Source organism: Neophocaena asiaeorientalis, unplaced genomic scaffold (genome assembly GCF_003031525.2).
Source record: "Neophocaena asiaeorientalis asiaeorientalis breed wild unplaced genomic scaffold, Neophocaena_asiaeorientalis_V1.1 scaffold55, whole genome shotgun sequence".
Lineage (NCBI taxonomy): Eukaryota > Metazoa > Chordata > Mammalia > Artiodactyla > Phocoenidae > Neophocaena > Neophocaena asiaeorientalis.
Window position 1 is genome coordinate 1,956,941 of NW_020175684.1, and position 24,901 is coordinate 1,981,841.

Genomic DNA, 24,901 nt, shown 5'->3' on the forward strand with positions numbered 1-24,901 from the left:
TGCAAGCCTTTCCCTTCTGGTAGTTTGCCTTCCTGTACTGTGAGCTCAACAATATCTCTGAGCTGGCTGTCTTTGAGCTCCCCCTCCTGCACTGTGGCTTACAAACTCTTTATGTAGTGAACTGGGCACTTGTCTTCACTTGGTTTATTTATCTTCTATCAGAGTTTACTGTCCTGAGCTGTCTTTGGTCCAATGGCTGAAAACCATTATTCCATATACTTTGTATATTGCTTTAGTTACTTAATGTGGAAAGATAAATCTTATCTCTATTACTTTGTCATGACTATAAATCTCATCATTCGTATCCTACATAGCATGTGTGATGTATTTAGAAAGCAAAGTGCCAAGGTAAATATTGGTAAAAGTGAATCTAAGAGAAGCAATGATATTTATCATATAGTTGTCCCAGAATTTGATTTAGGACAATGAAATATTTGGACTGTACAAAATAACACTGGCTACACTTTGTTCCATAGAACATATGCTTTGAAAAAAATTTGATGTTTGTGTGGGGATAATATTTTCAAATATGCATGGGAAACGATACCTTCTAAATCTTACTGTTGACGAGTCATCATAAGCATTTGGATATTTAGCACCTGTGTGACCTTAGATAAGTTGTTTATCTCTCTATATGTTTTCTCATCTTTTAAATAGCAATGATAATAGTATCCCTCTCATTAGATTGTTCTAAAGATTAAATGATTTCAAACTTAGAATTATTTATACTTCCTTGAATTTTATCAATAAAAGAGGTGAAAAAAGATTACAAGATTTCTTAAATATAAAGAGATTATAACTACATGACACACAGTAAGTATTATGTAATGTTCACAATAATTTGTAGTCTGACAAGTCCTGCAACTAAATTCATATACATACATATGACTGTGTAGATTATTTTAATAACACACCTATGTATGAAGAGGAGACTTTCACCTTGGAACATGTGTTATCTTTCAGATCAGTATGTTTTGAGAAGCATTGACACAAAGAAAAGGAAAGACTAATACACATTCTCCCTATTATTCTCCATAAATAATATTTTTTAAAAAATAGGGAAATCATTCTTTTTCTTGTCTGCCAGTTTTAATGAGATATAGTTGACATACAGCCCAGGATATGTTTGAGGCATACAGCATAATGATTTGACTTACACATATCATGAAATGATTACCACAATAAGTTTAATGGTCATCCATCATTTCACATAGATACAAAATACAAGATAAAGAAAAAAAATATTTTTTCCTTGTGGTGAGAACTCTTAAGACTCACTCTCTCAACAGCTTTCATATATAACCTACAGCAGTGTTAATCATATTAATCATGTATATTGCATCCCTAGTACTTATTTATTTTATAACTGCAAGCTTGTACCTTTTGACCACCTTCACCCAGTTCTCCCTCCCCCTACACCCCGCCTCTGGTAACCATAAATATAATCTTTTTTTTTATGCGTTTATCTGTTTGTTTTTGAAGTATAATGGATCTATAACACTATGCTAGTTCCTGGTGCACAGCAGTGATTCATTATATCTATACATTACACAACAGTGATTCATTATATCTATACATTACAAAAGGATCACCATGGTAAGTCTAGGTACCATCTGTCACTATACAAAGATATTAGGTCATTACTGACTACACACCCCTCACTGTACATTTCATCCTCATAACTCACTTATTTTGTAGCTGGAAGTTTGTACCTCTTAATCTTCCTCACTTATTTCTCTCATCCTCTCACCCCTCTGGCAACCGCTCGTTTGTTCTCTATATTTGTGACTCTGTTTCTATTTTGTTGTTTGTTCATTTGTTCTTTAGATTTCACACATAAGTGAAATCATATGGTATTTGTCTTTCTCTATTTTACACACACACACACACACACACACACACACACACGTACTTTATCCTGTCTTCTATTCACGGGAATATAAGTTGCTTTCCTATCTTGGCCATCGTAAATAATGTTACAATGAACATAGGGGGACATGTACCTTCTCAAATTAGTGTTTCTGTTTTCTTTGGACAAATACCCAGGAATGGACTTGCTGAATCATACTGGAGTTCCAATTTTAATTTTTTAAGGAAACTCCATACTGTTTTCTGTAGTGGCTGCACCAATTTACATTTCCACTAACACTGCGCAAGGGTTTCCTTTTCACCACGTCCTCCTCAACACTTCTTATTTCTTATTTGTTTAATAAGAGCCATTCTGACATGTGTGAAGTGATATCTCCTTGTAGTTTTGATTTGCATTTCCCTGATGATTAATGATGCTGAGCATCTTTCCTTTTGTCTATTGTCTGTCTTCTTTGAAAACATGTATATTCCTTTTTGGCCATTTTTTAAAAGTTTTTTTTAATGTTGTTGTTAAAATGTATGAGTTATTTGTATATTCTGGGTATTAACCCCTTACCAGATATATCATTTGCAAATAGTTTCTCTCATTCAGTAGGCAGCCTTTTTGTTTTGTTGGTAGTTTCCTTCACCATGCAAAAGATTTTCATGTAACTTCCTTTGTTTATGTTTGCTTTTATTGACCTTGTCTGGGGAGACAAATCCATAAAAAAAATATTGCTAAGACAGATGTCAAAGAGCATACTGCCTATGTTTTCTTCTAGGAATTTTATGGTTTTGGGTTTTACATTTAAGCCTTTAATCCATTTTGAGTTTTATTTTTGTATATAGTGTGAGAAAGTAGTCCACTTTGATTCTTTTGTATGTAGCTTTCCAGTTTGCCTAACACCATTTATTGAAGAGGCTATCTTTTTCCCATTGTGTATTCTTGCCTCTTTTGCTGTAGATTAATTAACCATATAAGTGTGCATTACTTCTAGGCTCTCTATTCTGTTTCGTTGATCTATTTGTCTTTTTTTGTGCCAGTACCATACTGTATTGATAACTGTAGATTTGTATTATAGTTTGAAATCAGGGAGAGTGGTATCTCCAGCTTCATTTTTATTTCTCAAGATTGTTTTTGGTATTATGTGTTTCCATACAAATTTTAGAATTATTTGTCCTAGTTCTGTGAAAAATGCCTTTGGTATTTTGATAGAGATTGCACTGACTCTCTAGATTACCTTGGGTATTATGGCCATTTTAACAGTATTAATTCTTCCAATCCATAAGGTACATCTTTCCATTTGTGTCTGTCATGTTCAATTTCTTTCATCAGTGTCTTAGAGTTTTCTGAGTACAGGTCTTTAAGCTCCTTTATTAGATTTATTCCTAGGTACTATCTTATTTTAGATGCAGTTTTGAATGAGGTTATTTTCTTAAGTTCTTTTTTTGATAGTTCATTGTTAGTGTATAGAAATGCAAAATATTTCTATATATTAATTTTGTATCCTTTAGCTTTACTGAATTCATCGAAGAGTTACGGATTTTGGTGGCATCCTTAGGATTTTCTATATATAGTTTCATGTCACCTGTAAAAAGTAACAGCTTTCTTTTTTCCTTTCCAATTTGGATTACTTCTATTTCTTTTTCTTTTCTGATTGCTGTGGCTAGGACTTCCAATATTATGTTGAATAAAAGTGGTGAGAGTGGGCATCCTTGTCTTGTTCCTGATCTTAGAGAAAATGCCTTTAACTTTTCACTGTTGAGTATGATGTGAGCTGTGGTCTTATTAGATATATGGCTATTATTATGCTTAAGTATGTTCCCTCTATACCTACACTGTTGAGAGATTTTATCATAAATGGGTACTGAATTTTGTCAAAATCTTTTTCAGCATCTATTGAGTTGATCATATACATTTTATTCTTCAATTTGTTAATGTGCTGTATCACAGATTGGTTGCAAATACTGAACTATCCTTGCATCCCTGGGATAAATCCCACTTGATTATGGTGTATGATTCTTTTATTGTATTGTTGAATTCAATTGACTAATTTTTTTTGAGGATTTTTACATCTATGTTCATCTGTGATATTGGCTTGCAATTTTCTTTTTTGTGCTGTCTTTGTCTGGTTTTGGTATCAGGGTGATAGTGGCCTCCTAGAATGAGTTAGGAAGTCTTCCTTCCTCTGCAATGTTTTGGAATAGTTTGAGAAGGATTGGTGTTAACTCTTCTTTAAGTGTTTGGTAGTATTCACCTGTGAAGCTGTCTGATCCTAGGCTTTTGTTTGTTGGGAGTTTTTTTGTTTTTTTTCAATTACCAATTCAATTTCATTACTGGTAATTGGTCTGTTCATATTTTTTATTTCTTCCTGATTCGGTCTTGGGAAACTGTACATTTCTGGGAATTTGTCCATTTCTCCTAGGTTTTGCATTTTATTGATGTATAAGTGTTGGTAGTAATCTCTTATGTTTCTTTGTACTTCTGTGGTGTCAGCTGTAACTTCTGCTCTTTCAGTTTTGATTTTATTTTTCTGGGTCCTCTCTTTTCTCCATGAGTCTGGCTAAAGTTTTATCAATTTTGTTTATCTTTCAATGAAGCAGCTCTTAATATTTTCATTGATCTTTTCTAATCTTTTAGTCATTATTTTATTTATTTCTGCTCTGATCTTTATTATTTCTCTCCTTCTAATAACTTTGGGTTTGTTTGCTTTTCTTTTTCTAGTCCCTTTAGTTGTAAGGTTAGGTTGTTCATTTGAGATTTTTCTTGTGGCCTGAGGTAGGCTTGTATTGCTATAAACTTCCCTCTTAGAACTGCATTTGCTGTGTCCCATAGATTTTGGATTGTTGTGTTTTTGTTTTCATTTATCTCCAGGTATTTTTTTATTACTTTTTATAGCCATATTTTTATTAGGTATGAATAAAGGTTTTACTCTCAGCAAGAAGATGCCTATAATATGTTCTCTGAAAGGCTCCATGGGTCTTGGATAGGGTTCAGATATACCTCAGTCTTGGCGTTTTTTAACTTCATATATAATAATATCCTGGTAGATGGATTTCTATTGAAATACACATAATTGATAAAGCATCACCCTATCTACAAAAATTTCCTCCTAAACAAGAGTCAAAATTTAAATATCCCTGTGGCTATTTCAGAGTTGATGCTGGTACATCAGTTATGTGTTCCATGTTCTCAAATAAATGTATGAGTTAGATCCATACAAGATGGGTTATGTTTAGAATATTTCTCTTTGGTGTGCTGAATTTTGAATGTGTCAAGGCATCCCTGATCTTTTAAAAGTCAGGATACTAGAGGGATCTGGCCCAATAGATGCTTGAATTTTATTTAGGACCATTCAACAGGGGCATCTATATCAGTTGATTATCATCCGGACAGATGAAATAATTTCTAATTAGAAAATTCAGGGAGGACATTCGGCCACTGGAAGAGTGGAGTGATGTGAAGGCACAACTCATGACCTAGTCTGGTCTGTTGTGACTGGAAATAAGGGTAATTCCCATTAATTTTCTTGCCTGAGACTTAGAATCATGTAGAATTTTTCACTATTGTTTCATGCTGTGCAACATGGCCACCTGAGGACTACCAAGAAAAAAATAGTTTGTGAAATGCAAGTTAATGTTAATCATTGTGTTGGGGTGTGGAACATGCCTTTTCATTTAATTGAATAAAATTAATTTTGTTGTACTTTGCAGTAATTTGAATAATAATAACCAGTCCATGTTTTAAAAAAAAATCACTGTAGGTTTTTTTAACTTTGAGGAAAATGGTGATTCTATCCTTAGTCAGAAAGCACAAACTTCACACAGGACCTCAAAACAAATCTGTGTACGTTTGCATTGAGAAACTTAATATGTTCACTTAGATTAATCTGAGTTCTTAAATTATTTCTGAGGTTCTACATTAATTTTAATCATTTTCCTTAGTGATTGAAATGTAATAATTTAATCTTATGTAATTTTCATGCTTACTAGACTCCTGGGGAAATTCTGTATATGAATTTTAGTCGTTTCATTAGTAACACACACCTAAATGTTAGTTGCGAGTGTCTAGCAATATACTGTCTTTTCTTTACCATGGTCTTAAAGAAGTGTGTGTTCTGCTAGAATATTAAGCATGCAGTTGAGTTTGTAAGTAACTGCTACTCTCTTTGTGTTATCATTGATATTAATTGCAATTTCAAAACTATCTGGGGTAGGCCCTCTATGGTAATATCTTCCAGACATTTTAGCATGCCTCTTAAATTTCACTAATCATCTTGTTACAGTGGCTTCTATTTATCTAGTGTATGGTAGAGGGAAACTGTGAAATGCACTGAACTACTATGAACTAACAATAACTTAATATGTGAAATAAAGGAAAAAAGTAAACAATTATTTTTAATATATCAATTGTTAGATTCAGAAAAACAAAATTTTTATTTGCTTGTGATACTACAAGTTGGCCATAATATCTGGAAATTCAGGTGAAACTATTTATATATACATATCATATAAATATTATAAAATATATAATATTAATTAATATAAATAGAAATAATATGAATATATTATATACAATGATTTTATATATTATATACATAAAATATGGTTTATTGACATTTTAACACAATACATCAATACATTATGTATTCCATATATGATTAACATGTGTTCTTTCATTAGAAACACATAATTCAATCATGTGTTGTACCTGTGCTTATATGCACCTATGATGTGTACCCTCAGAGGATCTGTTCTCTGACTTTCATTGCATAAACCTGTGTCTTTAGCATAACTGGAATAAGTAATCAAGGAGTATCAAGTAGATTTAAAAAAAAAAAAAACTAATATCAATGTTTTTAGAATTTCAGGCAATTATATTTTAACTTACTTTTCATAAAATTAAAAAAAAAAGTTAAATTATTACTAGGCCAATATCAAATATGACACTAACAGCCCATTTTAAAACATTTTGGTAATTTTCTGCAAAGTACTAAGAGTTCTATCATATAGTAACATCATAAACACCAAATTCAATATTCAATATGAGTTGAATAATGCTGTTCTTGTCAAAAGGAATTCAGTGTTGAAATGCTCTTATTTCAGAGTGGTAACAAAAATATTTATTTATAATATTTTATGTTACTAATTAGCTATGACAGTTATCTTCCAATAAAATCCAATTTTCCAGCGTAAGTTGCATTTATTATTTTTTGTGCACTCAATATGTTGACCCCTTAGTTCTACTTCCACTGAGTAGGAATTTGGAGAACTCTCTTTCTCCATATTTGGCTGATAAATTTTTGGTGGGGATCCATCTTACAAATTCAGATCTACAAGAAACAGTTTATGTTATTCCCTTGACTACAGTGATTGCTTCATGTATCGTCACATAAACCAATCAAAGCAAAATGATTCAATAAGATTCTTGATGAGAACTCTTTGTAAGAGACTTATTGTTTTCCCTAATACACTACACATAAAAGTTGCAAGGGCTGAAGTTGAGGCTGCTGTATTTTTACCTGATAATAAAACTATCATAGTGAAAAGCAATTCTGAGAGATGAATAGAAACTTACTCATAACAACAAAATTGAGCCCTGAAGCCAGCCATGACTTATGCCAGCCTACCCAGTGAAAATTTCAATGTACGTGGAAAGAAATTTCCTTTTTGCCTAGCCCAATTAACATTACTTTTCATTTGTTTGGTAAGCAAAAAGCAGAAACTGACACACTTGGCTGGATTTACCATCCCTTCAAAGAGTCTCCTGCTCAGGGAATTAGCTAATATTGGAAGACTGGTCAATGGGTTCGTAGGTAGGGTGGTCAATAATTATGGGTTGAAAACCAGAGCTAAGACAATGAGCTTCCATTGACTATCAAATTGATACTTAAAAGAAAAATAAAAGTTTTCTTCTTGAAGTGTGGATCAGAGAAAAACAGGCCCATACAGAGAATCTAATGAAATGTAATTATGGAGCATGAGGATTGAGACTTTTCAACCTGCTGTGTATGCCAAGTCCTGCTTTCCTGTGATCTGCCCTTACCATGGTTCTTGTTCTTCATAAGGATAGATTTCAGCTTTTTCTCTGCATGGCTAGATAAACTGCTATTTTTTTAGGGAATTAACCAGTCTGCTCAGGGAATAAATTATTAAAAAATTAAAATATTTCATTTTGATACCATATGGATTTAGATTTTCCAGACATATTTTTTACATTAGGTCATTGAAATAATATTATCAATACCCTTATTTTTCATCAATTTATTATTCCGACTTGAAGATTATTTGGGCATCGTGGTGATGGTTACATGAGTGTAGGCCTTTGTCAAAATTCATAAACATATATACTACAGAAGAATTTAATTTTAATAAGTGCAAATTACACCTAAATAAAAATGTATACTGGAAAAATTGCACAGGTGGTCATCATCATCATAGTCATCATCACTTCACTGTTGTCCTCATAATTTCCCTCCAGTGAGAAAACGAAGGGTGGGTTAAAGTATAAATGATGCAAAATGGCAGAATAATTATAACTGTTGAAGCTGGGTGATGGATACATGAAGGTTCATTATAATGTTGGTTTAACTTAATTTATATATGTTTTGATTTTTCCATAATAAAAGTTAAAAAATAGCAAAATAGACACACACACACACCACACAAAAATGTTATTTGAAGATTGCACAAGAAATTATCAAAACTAGACAGATGCCAATCTCAAAGTTTTCCTTCACATTCTACAGATTATTTGCCCAAGCTACAGATAAATTTGTCTAAAATTCATCAAAATCTAGTAATATACCTATTGAGGGATGAGGCAAGTCTTCATTTTGGGCAATGGTACGAAAACATATAAAATGACAAGCAAATTACTTTTATAGGTGTCTAGGGAAAAACTAGTAACATAATAGAATGGGGAAAGTGGAGCAAATTTAGAATCTAAAAGTTTGTGTTTGATTCTATCACTTAACCAGCTGTGTGAGTTTATGGAAGTAATTTAACCTCTCTGAGGCCCAGTTTCATCAATAAAATGTCAATGAAACACTTGCCTCATTAGGTTGTTTTGAGGAACATTTGGAATAATGCATGCAAGAGCTATTTGTAAAACTGAAGTCATAGTTATTATTCACTCTTATTTTGTGTCTTATAAACTTTTTTGAATAGATGTGCATAACCAGCAACTTACTCACTTATTCTGTAATTTGTAAAGAATTCAAAATGTTGGAAAGTGTCATCTCTTTTATCTAATATTTTTCTTTTTGATTTTGTAGTTCACAGACAGCAGCAGTCAATTACTAACCTAGCTCCTAATGCTTTAATAAAATCATTCTGTATGCTCAGAACAAATAACAACTTGGAGAGAGAAATAAATTGATTAAAATATGGCACAGCACAAAGTATTTTATAAAAGTACATAGACTGCATTGTCCAATACTCCAATCTACTTATTTCGCTGATAACGCATTAAGAGAAGAATGCTTTCCTTTGTAAAACATGCACATACATCATTGATTTTGTAAATTGTATATCTTAGTAAGGAATAGATTATAGATAGCTTTGGGGGAGACAGCTGTGATGCTGAAAGACAGATGAACTTGGTGTCAGAACACTTTGGCTGAGATCTTTACTCTTCTAATTGCTAATTATTTGACCTCGAATATTCACCTGCTTTTCAGAGTGTTAAGTCCATGATATTCAGAACAGTAATTATATTTACTACTTCAACCTTTGCTACTCCAAGGACCGTGACACATTTTTTAAAACTAATAAATATAAGTATATCCTCTATAATATATATTTATTTAATTCAATGGCTATAAATGCATTAATGAAAAATTCATTTTTGCTTTTATCTCCTTTAGAAATGACTTTATTTTAATCTGAAAATAATATATTTTGACAAATTATATCCAGTTTTAACAACGAGATTGCTCATGACAAAGAATAGATAAATACTCTAATTGTGGTAAGTCTCTATCTTCTGTGATTATAAAATTTAAAAAATTTCCCCTAGCTTTACTACAGTAAAAGTATTTTTCTTGAGCAAAATTTTGTTAAAGAATTACTTTAACTTTTGATCAATGTATATCCCATATTTCAAAAAGCCCCAAGTTATTATGCTATTAAAATGAATATGCTTATAAAATTATATGTTAATAGATAGAATATATATTAATATAAAGGATAGGTATATTTTTCTGCCTTTGCCTATCATTATTATGTAATTTCCCATATATAAAAAAGTCACTTGACTTCTGTGATATAAAAAAGCACCTACAGGAAATATATTTATATTTTATTTGGTCATAATAACTTACCTTAAAGATGAAATACTTTTAATAAATGTAGTGCTGCCAATAGATAGAAAGATAGGTATAGATAGAGATAACTCATTCCCATTAGCGATTTTTTAAAAAAAAATTCCACAAAACTGGTGAATGTTTATGCATGGAGATGAAAGCTTCCGAACAAATACCAATAATTTTAGTTTTAAGGTGATATATGTTTTTATTTCAAATTAAATGATTAAAAATAGTATCAAAAATGCACAGCAACGTCTACTATATAGTGCATCTTTGACTGTATCATCATGTTGATAATAAAAACAGAAACAATTTATTTTTGTTAAAAATTTATTTTTGATAAATAGCCATAAGACACAAGATGGCAGTACTAGTCTTTATGAGTTCTGGAAATATGGCAACGCATATAAAAACTTTTAATGCATTTTTTTTCTTCTTGGTATTTGTTTGGAAGCTTTCATCTCCATGCATAAACGTTCAACAGTTTTGTGGAATTTTTTTTTTTAAATTGCGAATGGGAATGCGTTATCTCTATCTATACCTATCTTTCTATCTATTGGCAGCACTGCATTTATTTAAAGTATTTCATCTTTAAGAAACTTCAGTTTCCTCTTCTATATAATGAGCATGTTGATCTAGATAACCTTTAAATTTCTTCCACTTCTGGATATTTATAGCATTTATGAAATCAGGAGTTGTACATTTCAAATGAACTTTGCTGTTTCTTAATGATTAAATGTATTCAGAATTGGAGATAGCAATGCCAGCGTGCTTCCTTCTTGTTCAGTGGTTGAGTAAGGGTCAGTGGTGGCTATGACTATTCATATTACAATAGATTTGGAATATCTGGATCCCCTTAACTTTCATGTAAAGAGCAAACATATTTATTTTCATTTAGCATTTTAATGACCATTGTTAGGCAGTCTATGTTAAAGAATACATGATATACCATTATATATATTTTAAATAAATTTATTTATTTTTGGCTGTGTTAGGTCTTTGTTGCTGCATGTGGGCTTTCTCTAGTTGCAGTGCGTGGGCTTCTCATTGCGGTGGCTTCTCTTGTTGTGGAGCACGGGCTCTAGGTGCACAGGCTTCAGTAGTTGTGGCACACGGGCTCAGTAGTTGTGGCTCACGGGCTTAGTTGCTCCGTGGCATTAAGGATCTTCCCAGACCAGGGCTCGAACCTGTGTCCCCTGCATTGGCAGGCAGATTCCTAACCACTGTGCCACCAGGGAAGTCCTATACCATTATATTTTAATAAAAAGTGCCAGGCATGGAATCTGCCAACTTCCCATTTTCCCATCCTCAAATAACTTTCTCTCTAGTTCTGCTGATTTTAGAGGAATTGAGGACAGTTTTCTTTTTCCAGCAGTAGTATGGTAGCATTTTATTCATTTGTTTCTGTTTTTTGGGTTTTTTTCTTCAGGAAATGTAGGCTTGGGGTTTTCTCTGTCTCAGTCTGTTTGGGCTGCTGTAACGAAATACCACAGACTGGAGTGGTTTATAAACAACAGATATTTATTTCTCACAGTTCTAGACATTGGTAGCCTAAGATCAAGGCAACTGCAGATTTGGTGTCTGGTGAGGAATTGCTTCCTGGCTCATAGACAGCTGTCTTTTTGTTGTATCTTCACATGGTGGAAGAAGCGAGGGAACTCGCTGGGGTCTCTTTTATTAGGGCACTGATCCCATTCATAAGGGCTCCACCCTTATAAGCTATCACCTTCCAAGGGCCTTACCTTCAAATACCATGTCACTGGGGAACAGGATTTAACATATGAATTTGGGACACAAACATTCAGTCTGTAGCATTTTCTATTCCTACATTTTTCATCTCAATTTGATATACCCTCCACCTATTCTGTAACTGAACAAACCACTTTAGGAAAACAGCTCCACCATGGCCCCACGGCTACAATGCCTGTATCCACATAGACCGAGCAGAGAAGACTACATGCAGTCTGACCCAAGTGTTTGTGTAGCACCCTGTAATCCTCCCAGGGGTATGACAGATAGGCAGTCTTGTGAAGAACTGTGACAGGGCTATTTCCCTTTCATTTCTCCAACTTGTGGGAGAAAGCAGGGTTTCTCATTAATCTCCCTGGTTCCAGTGAGCCAGGGAGCTTTCCACCTCATCCTCCTTAGGGTACAGCTGCAGGCTATAAAGCTGCTTAGCTGCAGTATAGAATCTGCTTCTCCATGACGGAGTTGTCACCTCTATCTGCCTCTTCCAGTTATAGGAAGCTGACACCATGCAGATCTTGCTTATTTTTTTCTCAATCCATCTGCACTCATTGTATAGTTACAGGCCAAATCTATGGAAGTATGACAAGACAGCCTAGCAGCTGCAGTTATTTTCTGCTTTTTAGGGACAACTTCATTACCTCCAAATGCCATGTCAGGGAATCCAGACACTTTAAGAACTCCATGAGATTTTATATGGTAGAAAAAGTAAAAAATTAGCAACATCACTCTCACTTTTATTTTGTCATTAAATCATCTATGATAATAATTCTATAGTATTTTCCTCTTTTGAGCAAAAGACACAGTTCTGTACTATTATATTTTAAATCTTTACATGATCTTCTTGTTACTGCTAGAAGCCATTCTATTTTCTGCCTTCATGTTAATGAAATGCTTCGTAACTAGCAGCAGTCACCAACTTCATTATGTCTTTTTACCCTTTCTAGCTCTTAGACTCTGAAACATAAGTTCTAAATTTACATTCCGATGAAAACAGACTTACCATTTTGCAGGTTCTACTGCAAATGAGTTATCCTCAGTACTCATCCTACTTAAACTGCAGCATTTTGTACTTTGATCAGATTTTAAAAAGCTCCTTCTAGCTATTTAATGACACTCTAATCACTATATTGTCCCTTATTTAACAAAATCCTCCCTTACTTTCCACTAGTTTCTCTTCCTTTTACATTTTTCTCAGTGTTTTTAAAAAGATTTGGTTCTCAGGCCTTTACCTTCCTGTTCATGTGCTACACTTTGGAGATATTTAGCATATTCTTACCTTCCAGAAAAAGGGAAGGAAAGTCACTTTCAGAGTGTATAATAAATGTCTTATGTCACATATTATACAAACTATAGGTAATTATTATGCAAGGTGGTCTTTATACTTGAGGACCAAGTAAAGAGGAAACTTCTGTCTACCCACTTGTCTGAAATAGCAACAACAAAGACACAATATATAAAACACTTGTCTTCAAAACACCAGGTATCAGTGATATTTGAGAGGTAGAGAAAATATAGGTCAACTATTTCAGATTACAATCTTGACAGTTTCCAGGCTATGACATGAGAAGGATGAATGCAGGAGGAACCCTGTAGATCCTGTGAGTTGAGAAGATGGAGATCACATTTTGAGAACAAGGGAACTAGAGGTCAGAGGACAGAATAAGAGTTCTCTAGAGCTATGCAGAGGTTGCTCCTCAAGAGTTCAACAGACTACTTACTAATCAGTGAATATGTGTGAAGAAACTACCTGAGGCTAACGACTAGAGGAAACTTACCTGATGCTTACACAAGCACTGGGAACAGCCCTGTTCCCAACATCTTGAGTGGAAAACCTCACAATTTATGGGGTTTTGGATATAGTAGTCAGCAATATCTTGCCTTACTAGTGGGGAAAAAAATAGTCTTAGACTAAACACTACTTTGGTCCTGCCTCACAAATTTTAAAAGCAACACCTAAATGGACCAAACTGTCTACAAGAAAAAAAAAAAAAAGGAACTGTAGCCAAAGATCAAGTAGGAATATATATATAAATATCTGGCAACCAAAAGGCAAAATTCACAATTAAAAGAAGCATAAAAACACAACTGGTAATAAGGAGGAAAATTAAACAAGTCAATCCAGGTGAGAACTGACAAAGAGGTTAAAATTAGTAGACACAAGTCAACAAAATAGTTACTATAAATGTATTTCATATGTTCAAAAGTTTAGAAGAGACATGAACAATGTAAAACAAGGAAAAGAAAAGAAAGCTAAAGTGGAATTTATAGAGACTAAAAACTACAATGTCTAAGATGAAGCATTCACTAGATGGGTATAATGGCATACTCTACACTGAAAAAGATAAAGATTAATGAATCTGAATTCACAACAGTAAACACGATTCAAAATTATATAAAAGCTTAATGAAAATTACCAATAAGCTTGTGTGAAAATTTCAAGGGGCCAAATATGCATGTAGTTAGAGTCACTGAAGGAGAAAAGGTAGACATAATACATGCTGAAATGATGGTTGATGATTTTCCAGTTTGATAAAAACTATAAACCAATAGATCTAGGAAGTTCAATGAAACCCATCCAATTAAAAAAAATGGACAAAATATTTTAACAGAATCTTTACCAAAGACAAAATATGGACTGCAAGTAGACACATGAAAAAAATGCTAAGTATCATCAGTCTTTAGGGAAATGCAGATCAAAACAACAATGAGATAACATTAGACACCCATTCAATTGGTTAAAATGAAAGGATCTGACCCTACCAAGTGATGTAGAGATTGTGCAGGAACTACTGGTGAACAAATAAAATGATATATCCACTTTGGAAAAAAAACTGATAATCCCTTTAAAAAGTCAAATATAAAATATACACATACTACATGGTTGTGGCATTCCACTAGTAGGTATTTATCCAAGAGAAATGAAAGCATATGTCCATATAAGACTTGTATACAAATGTTCATGTTCACAGCAGCCTTATTTCTAATGGCCTAAAACATAAATAACCCAAATATACATAATCAAGTGAATGGATAAACAAATGTTGATGTATTAGTACAATATAATACTACTCAGTAATAATTAAAAGTAACCTACTGATTTATGCATGGATGTGGAAGAATCTAAAAATAATCATGTTAAGTAAAAAAAGTCAGATAAAAGAGTGCACACTGCATGATTACAATTAAATAACTTCTAGATAATTCAATTTATTCTATCCTGTAGAAACAGATTAGTGGTTGCTTGAGGATGGAAGGGGATGGGGGCTAAGAACAGGGGAGAGAAAAGGCAAGGGGCATGAGAAAATATGCGCTTGATGGCTATGTTCACAATCTGGAATTGCAGTGGTTTCATACGGCAAAATTTACAAATTATGTATTTTAAATATGAGTAGTGTTAATAGTATGTCAAAAGAACCATAGACAAAGACTTGAAGATCCTCTTTTTGCCATCTGACTAAAGAAATACTTTTAGAATTTCCTGGGGAGAAATAGATAAAAAAGTAACAAGAAAACTCATCGCTAGGTTTTCTTTCAATTGACAATCACTGGCATTTGACCTCATGTAAACCAAACAATTCACATCACCTGATAAATGAATTTATTCAGTCAAAATTTATTTTAAAATGCAACATGCTATGTGGGGATAGAAAAACAAAACACTGTAGAAATGCTTTTTTTGAGAGAGTTCACAACCTACTTGTTTTCACTAAAACCAGGTCTGATTTGCTCCTCAGAGAGAGTTCTCTCTCCTTCTTTTTCCTTCTGGTTTTGCATACCTACTAATACTCTTCCCTTTCCTGCATCTAATCTGACATTTTTACCTTTTATTTTCTACTCTTCCCTGTGATTTACACTTGTGAATACAGCTCATTTATTCTGGCTACTCCTCTGCTTTCCAGAGTCTAACTTCAGGACCCCCTCGGAAGGATGGGGTTAGTTAGTGATGATTTGTGATTTCACAAATTCCAGGTTGCTCAAGCCAAATTGAAGTTAGAAAACTAAAGAAGTCAAAAGTTATATTTCACTCTTTTTTCCTTTGTCCAATGCTGTGTCTCTAACAAATTGGGCCATTTTAATTTATACTAACTTGCACTTTTAGGTAGCATGCAATAATAGCAAACAGTCTACACCTAATCAGTGTTTTATTTTGTGTGCATCACATCCCGTACTGAGCCATCCTCTAAAACTTTATCAAATCAGGACTATCATTTCTCTGACTTTACACAGGAGGAAACTGAGGCATGCAGAGGTGAAGTAACTTGCCCAGTCTGTAGAGATCAAGGCAGCCTAACTCCACAGTGTGTGTACGTGTGGAACGCACTGGGAGAAAAGAGCTGATTCACACAATTCCAGTAATTCAGAGAAGCAGGAACAGATCTACACGATAGTCTTTATTTTCTTATTTCCTATACCTGAAGACTCCACCTCAAAGAATTATTTTCCAGACTTGCTTGGTCTTTGCAATTCCATCATGTAGTAAAGAGAGAAGAGTGAAAAGGCACTGTGGTAGCAGAGAGGAAAACAAGCAAATGCTCATTTGTGAAATTGTTATTCAATTGAAAACGCTAATTCCAAAGAAAACTAAAGCTAATAGGATAAAAAATGTGTGTTTGAGTACAAATGACTGCTGTTTTCTTCAAACACAAAAAGCAGAAGAACAGTGATTTTTGAGAAATCCAACAAATAAATATGGGTGCTAGCCAACTGAGAAGGCAACAGAAAGCAGTAATTGGAAAAATTCTTGCCTTCCAGAACTACCCATTCACTTAAAAATTATTATCTAGCAGAACAACAACCCCACCCAAAACCTGAGAGAAATAATTAAAATTCCTGGTTACCGTGGGTTTCTTTTTTGTATCAAGGTTCATATGGGAAGGTTAAAGTCAATTTGAAGTAAAGAGCAGAGCTAAATGGCCCTGATTCAGTGGGAACTTTGAAAAGGTATGGAAGCTTTAAAAAATGTCATCATAATTCTCTGAATCGCAGGTATTTTCTCTTTAGGCAGCCTGCCAAAGCTCTTTCACGCCAGTGAAAGTAAGCTATGTGTGCTACTTTTCGATGGTATCGCCCATGATAAACCTTAAATGGTAAGGGAGTTCATTTCAGATACAAATCTGAAGCTAACTTATCCAACATACCTGGTCAGAAAATCTTGCTGTAAATCTTTCAAAAACAAGATAACTTATGAGATTTTTACTAATCCTGGATTGTGTCTAGGGAGAAAATGTGACATGAGCAGTTATCTCTATTGTTTCAGCTAAGACTAGGAAATGCAGGACCCAGGGAAATATAAATCCACATGTGAGGAAGAACACCAACTCTTCCCAGAGTCCATGATGGAAGAAGGATTAAAATCTGTGTGCTTAGTGAAGTTAAAATTTTATTTAGCTTAAGGAGTTTCCACTTTTACTAAATTCATTGCCTGAAATATTAGAATTTAAAGGCTGAAAATATGAATAATTCAATCCCATTATGATTATTTTTTTCAAAATCAAGATCTGATCTACAGTCTTATTTTCTAGAGGAGGTGAGTAAAAAGGTAGTGCATATTTTAAAAGTGTCATTTGACCCTTCTAGTGATCTAGGTAAGCTAACCGGACCAAAAAAAAAGAGGGGTTAGTCTCAAAAACTAAAGCTGAAACAAGATATTTTCAAGAAATGAACTCATTTTGCACTATTTTTTCTTTTGCATTACAGTCACTTGGCATAGCAGACTTTTAAAGAAGATTTCAATGGGCAGATATAACAAACATGGATGTTTTAGGAATACTGAATAATGTAATAGTTGGCTAAAACATATTTAAATTCTTTGGAGATAATATTTAAATGATATTCAAACACAGCTTTGCTAACATAGATGGGCCTCCCTCTCCAAGAGAAAAGCAAAAATTTCAAAGTCCTAGCTCAGCTTTTAGATTTATTTCATAATTATGAACAAGTTATCTTCTTCTTCCTGCTCTCTTCCTGAGACATTTTGGGCAAAACACTAAATCTCTCTTGACCTCAGTTTAGCATCTATAAAATGTGAGGGTTGGAACAGATTATCTCTGTGTCTTGTAACCGTAAAATTACATGCCCTGAATTATTTCTCCATTTTTTTCAGTTCCCCATACTGATATGAAGACCTTAAAAAATGAGTAGTACTTACTGTATGCTAGGCCATTTAATATTATTCATGAAAGTAGAAACAATAAAATTCCCAGCCTTTTTAAAACTCAATTTTATAGATAAGGATACTGAAACTCTTTAACACCTTGCCCAGCCTCATACAGATAATTAAGCCTAGGACAGCAATTTAGTTTCAGGCTGATTTGAATAAAAATCTCATACACTTCCACTGACTACACCATATCCAACTGAGTCCATAATATTTCATATCTTTGCTATTTTAAAAGTGCTTTTTAAAATATTGGTATATGTGCTTTGTAATTATATCCTTTGAGCCAAATATACTTGAGGAATTTAAAAGATTTTGTATGCCTCTGTTAAAGAATCATAATGTTGACTAGAAGAAAAAACATAAGACAAAGGAGACTGTGACTGATAAGTCAAGAAATAACATGTAGAAGCAAGTTAACCTAGTCTTAGCAGCCCAATCCAATCACACCCTCCAAAGCACACAGGTTCACTTTTGAAACAAGCTAAATGTCAAGTTCCAAGTAAAATGATGGCATAAGGGTTAGACTATCCAGAATTTATCTAAGGACATAAACTTGTTAAGGTTTAGAAGTAAAAGCTCCAAAAACTTCGAAATTAAAAAAGAATTGTACAATAATAATAGCATAATATTGGATCATAAGAAAATGGTGCAGTTTGTGCCATCCTGTCAAAAGGAGATGGTTAGATGATGGATTAAAGAAATCAAATTATCACTCTCAATATCAATGGCATCCCTGGAGGAAATCCTTTTGGTGGGATAAGGAGAAGAGATAGATATCAATGTTATTTTTTTTTTAAGGAAGGAGGGATTAAATCTAAGGAGTATAAACATTTAGCATTAAACAAGATTTAGAAGAGAGTATAAATTCTCCACTGACTTTCTGTATGTCTGTGTGGCACACTCTAAATTCTCATACATCTTTTTTTGTATATACAACTTTTAATAACCATTATTAGATAACTTTAGGGCGGGAGTTTTAGTCATTTTTTTGTCTTAGGACCTTAATTTACATCTAGTTTCTATACATTCAATAAACAATTTAAGTTAACAGTGATTTCCTTAATTAAAAGTGAGGTACAACATTAAAAAAATGCAGAAAAGAAGTCACCACTGTTAAAATTTCCTTTCCATCCATGTGTATCAGTTACCTACTGAAACAATGATGCTTATGTAAGAAAATATCCTAAGTGTCAGTGGTTAAAAAGAAAAAAATATTTAATTCAGTAATTTTTCTCAGGTCAGCTGAATGTGGCTGCTCTAGACTGAGCAGAGATGGACCTGATTACAGTAAGCTGTGGGTTGGCTCCGGGTTAGCTCCATGTGTCTGTCATGCACCTTGATCTAGCAGGTTACACAATGCATGTCCTTATCATGAGAGCAGAAGAACAAGAGCAGGCAAGCAGAAACACAGGATTCCTTTTAAGGAAATCACACACTATCATTTCCATCCATATTCTATTGACCTACGAGGCTAAGCCCTACACTCTTTTTTTCTAATATAAATCTCATAAAGTTAGTTTAGCAAGAACTTTATTTTGTCAAGATTAATGTAGGTGGAATATCTAAACACATATTTTTAATTAAATTCAGGGAAAATGTTTTATACTTTCCATTTATAAATCTTTTGATTGTAAGATAAACAAGTTTTATTTTTCCTTTTCAATAGACAAAAGGATAAATTATTTCAATAAATAGTCTGTTCTTCCATTAGAAAGAGACTGCCATATACATAGTTAATGTATGAGAATGAGGCTTCACCATCCTGTAAATTTAATAATTAAATCATCCTTCTATGGTAGCAATGACCATAAATGTTTCAGTTTTATTACTGGCAATGTTAATTTTAAATATGTGAAGTCATTTGTGCTTTTTTTCCATGATGTAAGCTGTAGTTCTCTTCTTGAGGGTTTGCTACAGTTTATTTGTTTATTTCTCAGCATGTATATCCATCCCCAGGTTATACAGAATTTGGTTGACTAAAATTAATAACTACTTGATATGACTAGAAATTTATTTCTACATGTAGTCATCAGCTTACATTTTTAACAGTAGTCTGTACTGTAGGAAGAAAGGTTTTGGAGACAAATGAAAACGTTGGAAATTTCTGTATACTAAAAGTGAAAGTGTGTGTGTGTGTGTGTGTGTGTGTGTGTGTGTGTGCATGTATTACTCCTCCTTTCTTTTTAAATACACTGGACATTATATTTTATGATCAAATATTTTATTGTTCACTTTACTAAACTTCACTAATGTCTGTCAAATTTCCCCTCCCCTTAGTTCTTCAATTTACTTATTATTAAATTTACAGATCATCATTTACAGAAAAATTATGTGCCAATCCTCTAAGATAAGCCTGGAAATGAAAACATTAAAAATAAGACAAACATTTACTTAAATTGTGTCTTAGTTCATTCAGAATGCTATAACAAATTACCACAGACTGAAAGTCTTATAAAACAACAGATAGTTATTTCTCACAGTGATGGAAGTTGGAAGTCCAAGATCAGGGTGTCACCATGGTCAGTTGAGAGCCCTCTTCCAGATCTTAGACTTCTCAGTTGTATCTTTACATGGCAGAAGGGGGCTAGGGAGACTGCGAGGTCTCTTATACGTGCATTGATTTCATTCATGAGGGCTCCACCCTCACGACCTAGGCACCTCCCAAAGACCCCCTCTCCTATTACTATTGGCATTAGGATTTCAACATGAATCTGTTCATATATATCTCATGGCACTTTGCAGAGAAACTTGTCAAAAAGTCTAACACATTATTACTTAGTGGATGACAAAACAAAGATCTCTGAGTTATAAAAGTAAAATAGACCAGGAACATCTTATAAACAGCTTGTAATTAATAAAATTAACCACTTATATCAATCTATGCTTGAGTTAGTGAACCTATTTGACAACTGGTGGGCTTGTCAGGGCAAGGCGGTCCATGTATTTAGCCCTGCAGCTTGATCACACTATTTCATACATTTCATAATTGCTTTTGTGCAAATTTAGCCTTAATGATGGTTCAGTTTACACTAGAACAATTACCTGAAAATTTAGTGTCAGTTCATGTTCTATGGACTTTTTTGTGGTGTGTGGGAGTTTCATTAGTATTTATTTTTAATTACACCTTTGTAGGTTCAGATATAATTACATTATATCACCTTTATCCTCATCACTTATTTTTTTTTTAGTTAATGTTAATATATACATGGCCTTGCACTAGATATTCTTTAAAGCTAGCTCAGTAGCTTCCTTGATTTTTGTTGAAACTAGGTAATACGCATATGAGCTTAAGCGGGCAGATATACAAGAAGCATGGTACAAAGGACGGGAAAAATAAGAAAATTGCAGATATAGTGTGAAATTACATCAATGGCAAATTGTTAATCTATTCAAATAAACATTTTTACTTATAATTATGAATTATATATGCAATATATAATGTAATGATATAATGTTATACATCCTCCCTTATTGTAAACATTGTTATAATTGAGGCCAAGTCACCCACAAAAATTTGGCCTTGTGTCAAAATTTAAAAACATAACCTTATTTTCCTTGAAGATGAAATAAAAGTATTTATCCTTTCTGTGGAAAGCAAATTTTAATACAGCTACTACTAATGGTATCCCAGTTCTCTTTCCTTAAACTTTCTATTGAACTTCTACATAACTTACTAATTCAGCAGGCAGTTATAGCAAGATCTTACTATATGTCAGGAACTGTGTTTGGTTTTGAATATAGAATTATGAGGAAACAAACATCCCTGCTCTCATAATTGTGACTGATGAAGGGTGGGGCACTGTACTTGCAACAACAGCAAATGATTTTACAAATTTGCCCACAGGTTTCCTTCCTGGACATTTGCTGTCACTACAAAATTTTACTATCATGTAGGACACTGTTGAAAGATTAACCATTTTGTTTTCTACTTTATTTGTGTTTATACATAGGTCATCATTTCATTGAAGAATTTAATTTTTCTATTTCCTTTTTCATTAATTTCTACTCTTATTTTTATTATGTCTTCTTCCAGCTTCACTGTCTTTTCCTTGTCATTTCTTTTCTAAATTTGCATATTAATTGTCAAATATCCTCATTCTTAATATATGCATTTAAAATTAGAATTGTTCCTCATGGTACGACAACTGCTTCACCTATAAGCATTGATATTTTTTATTTTTGGATTTTCAACTGTAAGTATTTCATGCAATAAATATTTTTTTTTTGATTCACGAATATTTTAGAAAAGTGGTTGTTTTTTTTCAATTTTAATTTCTAACTAAAGGGAAGATTTTGATTTACAATTGCATTCTAATTTATCATTTTATTGCTTTGTGGTAAAAGGTGTGATAATGTATTGTATCAATTTATTGGTATTTGGAAACTCTGTTTATTGCTCTGGTATACAGTGAGTTTTTATACTTTTTTTTAAATGTATGCTTGACAATATGGGAATTATCTCATTTTAGAGAACAGGCTTCTGCACACACCCAAACACAAACATGTGAGCAATTGTTGACTTCATTGTCAAAACTTCTATATCTTTTTCTATCAAATTCTAATAGTATGTGCAAAAAATCCCCCACGATGATAACCGTGCTATGACCTTACAGATAGTTCTCTGCTAAACGATATTTATAATTGCAAAAGTAATATTCGAGATTCAGCTTGCTCAACCGTCCTATTGCTTCTTTTTGTAACCTTGCTCTTCACTCAAAATTGTAATTCTTCTGGAAACTTACTCTCTCATAGATTATATTGCTAAATCATTACCCATTCCACAATCTTGTCTTTTCAGATTTATAATCTTGGCTTTCCTCCCTGCTACAATTTCATCTCTCGGTTTTGCCTTAATCTCATTACGGATGTTCCAGTATAAAACAAAGCTCCTCTCTTTCCTTAATTATGCAGTTCCTTACCACCTCTGCTTCTAGAAGTATTCCAGAATGCAGCCTCAAATACTTTACAGGTTTGCCTAGGATTTAGGCTATTGACAGTGTAGAGAAAAGGCAGACAGTTATAAAGAAACTAATTCCTCTTAATCTCTTATTTAGCAATCTAAAAAATGATGTGATCTAACATTTGATTGGCTTTTGAAAGCTCCGTATTTTAATTACCTAATATTTCAAAATTACTGATCACAGAAAAGTAAGCCAGACAAGACATTTCTATTACATCTTTTTGTCCATTCCTGAGTTTGAATAATATTTTTTTAAGATTCTCTTGTCAAAGGAAACAAATAAGGTTATTGATACTTTCAGTCTAGCTGAATTGGTTATTTAGCTTCATCTTCTATTCAAATGGAAGTTCTAAAAAGTTTTATTTCAACTGAAATATTCATTGCCAAGATGTATTTTTACTCTCAATTAAGGAGAGAATATAATATGTTTCTAATTCCTGTTCCATTTGTTCTGAATGATGAATGTCTTTTCCTACTTAATTTAATGTCTTTTAGACAGTGCTTTGCAAAATTTCTTTAAAGGAATCAAAACAATTATCCAAGTCTATATGAACAGTTCCTGAGGCTTTTCTTTTGTCAGTCTGATATTCTCATTTTCACTAATAATTTTGCTTCAAACTACTAATGTTTTCCCCAAAGATATCTTTCATTTTATCTTTTATATGAAAAATTACTATTCATGCTATTATTATCAAAAAAATATTGGCAAAAAAGTAAAATGCTGTGAAATTACCTCATTATTCTTTTGACTCCTCTCTCGTATTTTCACTTTGTCTTTTTCCTTATTGACCTCTGCCTTGCCTCTCATAAATCAACTTTATCAGGGGTCTGCATTGAAGGTCATTTAACATGGACTTAATTAATATAATAGGATTCCTGGATTCCTTATTTATTTATTTATCATGCACCTACCGTGAGAAGTGTTGATTAGCAAAGCAGGTATTCCTCAGCTCTCATCAAAATAATATTATGTACAATCTAAACTTTAACTTTACTGACAACTTATTTTAATTTGCATTAGTAGTTTGATCCCCATTGATATGAATATTTTAAAGACATGAAGAATACGGAGAATAGATATTTTTAACCTAAAGGTGACACAGAAAATCAGTGAGCCATCCCTTTCCAAATTTTAAACTCTTCACCTCCTTTAAAAATACAGTTACATCATATGATATCACTTATATGTGGAATCTAAAAAAAGGTACAAATGAACTAGTCTACAAAACAGAAATAGAGTTACAGATGTAGATAACAAACTTATGGTTACCGGGGGGTAAGGGGGGAGGGATAAATTGGGAGATTGGGATTGACATATACACACTAGTATACATAAAATAGATAACTAATAAGGACCTACTGTATAGCACAGGAAACTGTACTCAATACTCTGTAATGCCTATAGGGGCCATTAAAAGAGTGGATATATGTATATGTATAACTGATTCACTTTGCTGTACACCTGAAACTAACACAAATTGTAAATCAACTATACTCCAATAAAAATTTTTGAAAAATACAATTATGTTTCTTAAGTCATGTAAATAGTCATGTATAATCTCTTTTAATAAGATTAGTCCTAAATTAAACATACAAATGTATCTTCCCATACATATAACCTTAAATGACACTAATCTTGTACCTAAAATTCCCTCTCAAAAATATATGCTAATAGAACTTCCCTGGTGGTGCAGTGGTTGAGAGTCCCCCTGCCGATGCAAGGGACACGGGCTCGTGCCCCGGTCCGGGAGGATCCCACATGCGCAGAGCGGCTAGGCCCGCGAGCCATGGCTACTGAGCATGCGCGTCCGGAGCCTGTGCTCCGCAACGGGAGAGGCCACAACAGTGAGAGGCCTACATACCGCAAAAAAAAAA